Source organism: Megascapheus bottae, chromosome 10 (assembly GCF_031878675.1).
Source record: "Megascapheus bottae isolate mThoBot1 chromosome 10, mThoBot2.hap1, whole genome shotgun sequence".
Taxonomy (NCBI): domain Eukaryota; kingdom Metazoa; phylum Chordata; class Mammalia; order Rodentia; family Geomyidae; genus Megascapheus; species Megascapheus bottae.
Genome location: NC_143518.1, coordinates 26,084,338 through 26,088,233, shown reverse-complemented (window position 1 = coordinate 26,088,233; position 3,896 = coordinate 26,084,338). Strand labels below are relative to the sequence as shown.

At 41.0% G+C, this 3,896-nt stretch overlaps 1 long non-coding RNA gene and 6 other non-coding genes across 8 annotated transcripts; all 7 read right to left on the bottom strand.

The window, feature by feature from the left end:
- Positions 1 to 1,711: 1,711 nt before the first annotated feature.
- On the bottom strand, positions 1,712 to 1,788 carry LOC150057752 (small nucleolar RNA SNORD81). Its single transcript, XR_016536902.1, has one exon. It is a non-coding gene; the product is annotated as a small nucleolar RNA SNORD81 (small nucleolar RNA).
- A 148-nt stretch (positions 1,789 to 1,936) lies between these two features.
- On the bottom strand, positions 1,937 to 2,012 carry LOC150057751 (small nucleolar RNA SNORD47). Its single transcript, XR_016536948.1, has one exon. It is a non-coding gene; the product is annotated as a small nucleolar RNA SNORD47 (small nucleolar RNA).
- Positions 2,013 to 2,470: 458 nt separating this feature from the next.
- LOC150057750 (small nucleolar RNA snR60/Z15/Z230/Z193/J17) lies at positions 2,471 to 2,553 on the bottom strand. The gene has a single exon (XR_016536909.1). It is a non-coding gene; the product is annotated as a small nucleolar RNA snR60/Z15/Z230/Z193/J17 (small nucleolar RNA).
- A 122-nt stretch (positions 2,554 to 2,675) lies between these two features.
- Positions 2,676 to 3,884, bottom strand: LOC150057746 (uncharacterized). Of its 2 annotated transcripts, XR_016536783.1 has the most exons (4): positions 3,679 to 3,884; positions 3,380 to 3,415; positions 2,999 to 3,025; positions 2,676 to 2,810 (listed from the first exon to the last, which is right to left on the bottom strand). It is a non-coding gene; the product is annotated as an uncharacterized LOC150057746 (long non-coding RNA). The 2 variants fall into 2 exon arrangements; XR_016536782.1 differs by lacking the exon at positions 3,679 to 3,884 and having other exon boundaries at positions 3,380 to 3,602.
- Positions 2,876 to 2,959, bottom strand: LOC150057749 (small nucleolar RNA SNORD79). The gene has a single exon (XR_016536937.1). It is a non-coding gene; the product is annotated as a small nucleolar RNA SNORD79 (small nucleolar RNA).
- On the bottom strand, positions 3,485 to 3,550 carry LOC150057748 (small nucleolar RNA SNORD78). Its single transcript, XR_016536929.1, has one exon. It is a non-coding gene; the product is annotated as a small nucleolar RNA SNORD78 (small nucleolar RNA).
- LOC150057747 (small nucleolar RNA SNORD44) lies at positions 3,778 to 3,837 on the bottom strand. Its single transcript, XR_016536908.1, has one exon. It is a non-coding gene; the product is annotated as a small nucleolar RNA SNORD44 (small nucleolar RNA).
- Positions 3,885 to 3,896: the final 12 nt, after the last annotated feature.

Sequence of the window (3,896 nt, the reverse complement as noted above, 5' to 3'; positions counted from 1 at the left end):
CTTGCCACAGGCATGTTTGGCCACCCATGCTGCAATCCCAATATCCAGGCTGGGACCATGAGTTCAAGGCCAGCCTGGACTACTTGCAAGACTGTCTTAAAAACCAATTTCCTTTAAAAGAACTTGTATCTGACAATTTATCTTTTTGGAAATTATGAAAGGTCTTTCTTGGCAGTGCAGCAGTCTGGAATTTTCTACCTACTCATGTCTCAAATGTATTCCAGGAGCTCCCTGAAATTCTAGCTACAGAAGTAAAGCCCTTTGGGAAACTGCTTGCCTCTGAACACTGGGAAGTTGAATTTATAGGGATTTTTCAACTGGCAATAAGCTCAAAATTAGAATTGAGTCACGAGGTCTGAGTTTGGTCTAGTGGTAGAGTGGTTGCCTAGCATTCATGAAGACCCACCTGGGCACATGGAAAATGTACAACTCACCACATAGAAAAAGCTAGAAGTGGTGCTGTGGCTCAATTGATAGGGTTCAACAGAGCTCACATTCTGAGCTCAAATGCAAAACTGGCAAATAAGCCACAAAAGGGGCCAGTTTGGCCTAGTGGCTGAGTGCTTGCTTCCATATGCACAAAGCCTGGACTGCCGGAACCACAGAAAAAGTGGTTGGCTCAACTGTCAGCATTGTCCAAAGACAGTCCAGAAAAAAATTAAAGTTTAGGAGCTCACCCCTCAAAGGAAGCAGGAACATTGTGCTGCATGTCAAGATCTGCCCTTCCCCCCAAAAAAATGCCAGGTTTTCTTTGCTGTGGGAATAGGGTCTCACAAGGTTTTCGACAGTCAAGGGTGCTCTTCACCATTTAGCTATAGCACTGATTTTGACTTACTGGCGTGAGCCACCAGTGCTCTGCTAGGTTCTCACTATTTGTGTCTAATCAGTATATAAAGGCACTCTTGATATTTGGAAAGCTAAATCATGAGCATAATGCTGACAGACAAAATTCCTGATGCCTCACCAATGATTTCAAACTGAAAACTTCTGAGCCATTTGTATTCATGTGAACCCAGCTCAAAGCTTCCAATTTGTACTAAACAGTTCTAAACACTGCTCCAAGCCATTTCATTTGATCCTGTGACACGGGTTGTGCCCTGGATGAAGATTTCCATACTGGCAGCTGTGGGTGTGGCTGCAACCCATGCCTAGGTTTCCAGGAACGACCCACCCTTAAGATTTACCTGTTCAGCCAATGCAAAGATCCCTTTTCCACTTAAAGAGCTGTGTGTGTGGTGAGTGCTTAGGTTAGTCATGCACCATACATAGAAAAAATACTGCTAGTAAGGTGCAGAGCCACTTATTTTTGTCATGTTAAAGAGATCCCTGGGTCTAACTAGTTCCCTGGAAATAGTCATAGATAACAGCACCATCTCCCTAACCAGCCCAAACCATACCATAGGCCACAATGACAATCCAATGGACTGGGCACTGTCCTTGGTTTTTTCCATGCTACAGCTCAACCGCTAGAGCCACAGCTACACTCACTCAGCTCTGTGTAAGTGGGACAGAGTTGGAACCCAGGATGTTCCCCCATGGTAGAACACAAGCACTAAAAATCCAGTACATGACTCAAAGTGGTTCACAGATTTATTTTTAATAACATATTTTTAGTTTTTTCTCCCAGATCATCCAGGCAGCCAGCTACCTGCAATAAGAACATTGGTTTTAAGACATGCTTCCACATTTTAATTTAATTTCTTACAGAAAACAGAATATCAGATCTCTTGGTGTCATCAAGTTGTCAGTGAGAGAGTTCAAGTTCGGTTGAGATCATCATATATTCTGATATTAGGCTGTGGATGATAAATTTTGAATCCTCACCTTTATAATTTCAGATGTGTCAGGTTCATTACTGCTGTGGACCTACATGAAAACAAAAACTTAAATCAGTAATCATGGTTACGCCTATATGTTTGATAGTTATTGATATGGTAACCTCAGAAACAAAATGGAACGGTTTTGTGTGATATCATTTTACCTCATTTGGCAGAATCATCACATCACTGGTTACATTCATTCTAAATCATGGCATAACAAAAAAAATGCTCACCTTCTGCTTGCAAGTGAAGCAATTGTCCACCTGTTTTGAAGAAAGACTCATGTTGAGCTGTCAATGGTTAATTTTTTCCTAGCTGAACCTGACAGTCTGCCTAAATCCTATTTATGCCATTTAGCTCTAGAATCAGAAATACAGGCATAAATGCAAGAATTAACCCCATGCAGTGAGGTAGCTGTCATCTCCCAAAATACCCAGGTGAGCAATACCTATAATCATGCCAAATACTAACCTGCAGTTATGCTGGACTGTCATGTACTGCAAAATTGGAAATCCACCTTGTCCAGTCTCACTCCATCACAACTTCACTGTTAAACCCCATTCCTATAATTATTGGACCAAACATTTGTATAGATCAGTTCCCGTTGACACACAGCATGCTTCACAATTAAGTTGTACTTATACTGTAGCCAGATACATCAGATAGGAGCGAAAGACATAGGATTGTTCATCAGTGGTGAGTCTGCTGAACTATGTTATCATCATTGTATCGGCTGCTAGAATGCAAGTCAAGGGAGTCTTGCCAATAATAACAACTATATAGCTAGGTGCTATAGCCAATGCAAGTCAAGGGAGTCTTGCCAATAGTAACAACCATATAGCTAGGTGCTATAGCCAGGTGCTAAGTATGTACCCTAGGGTTTCAGGCCCAATTAGCATAGGAGGGCATATAAAAGGCACTCTGCCTGATCCCTTACCTTGGCTTCAAATCACCTTATATGCTGATGGTGGTAAGGCAGATTTCTCATACCTGTAGAAATTTACACTGACTCAGCAACGGATTGTTAGGAGGCATACACTCAACCAAATTCTACTGACTGTTTCAGTTTCAAAAGTTACTCTTCATTATCTAATCAGAGAGATTCCCATCTGTTTTAAGTTAAATCATCATGAACAGTTACATTGCTTCAAAATATAGTATTCTAGTAAATTACGTACCTTTCTTTCAGATTCTCCACTTGGCACCTGGAAATGTAAACATGAAGAGCTGAAAACTATTCACCTTTACACATACTCTCAAAATAAATGTTAGGTGTTAGTTTTGAGTCTAACTCTGTGCCATGGGCAATCCCTGAACCTCTATGGACTACTGTACAGCTTCACTTCAGTGTTTAATTGGAAATGGGTCTCATGGGGATTTTCTGCAAGCACAGAGCCTCAGCTCTCAGGCTGATTTTAGTGGCTAGGATTTCAGTGATAAGAAGCCTGCCCAGCATACTAATTAATACAAACGGCTCGGCATAAAGTGTAGTCAAGACTACATACTTTCTTGAACCATAAACAAGATTCCAGAAAACAATGAACTATTAAGGTTCTTACCGAGGAGCAAGGGGTTCAAAATGTTCAAGCAAGTGGCTGAAACAAAAACGGCTTTCATTAAGAAATGTTAGGATCCAGTTTTTCTCCAATTGTCTTTTTTCAGGGTTTTTCAGTGTTAAAATTTGTCTACATGCTCATTTCAGGTCAGACATTTGATCAACATCATTACAAGCACCCTGAGATCAGAGCATGCTCACTGAAAGGGCAACATTAGCATTCCTGACACATGATGTTAGAGTTTAGTAGGCATGCAACTTTATTGGCTTATGATTTCCTACCCATCCACTTCCCCTACTTACTAGAATCTAGCAGACTGCACAAATAGCTCCTAATGGAGAAAGAGTACTATTAGAACAAGTACAAAAGAGGCCTCTACCCCTAATACTAACTGTGCCTGAAATCAGTTAGAGCTAATAAGACCTTCATGTTCAGTCAGCATTTGCTTCTCATCATGCAGGCTACCAAACTTAAAAAGACAGAAATGGCACCAGTACACTGTAGTTATGCTGTACAGCGT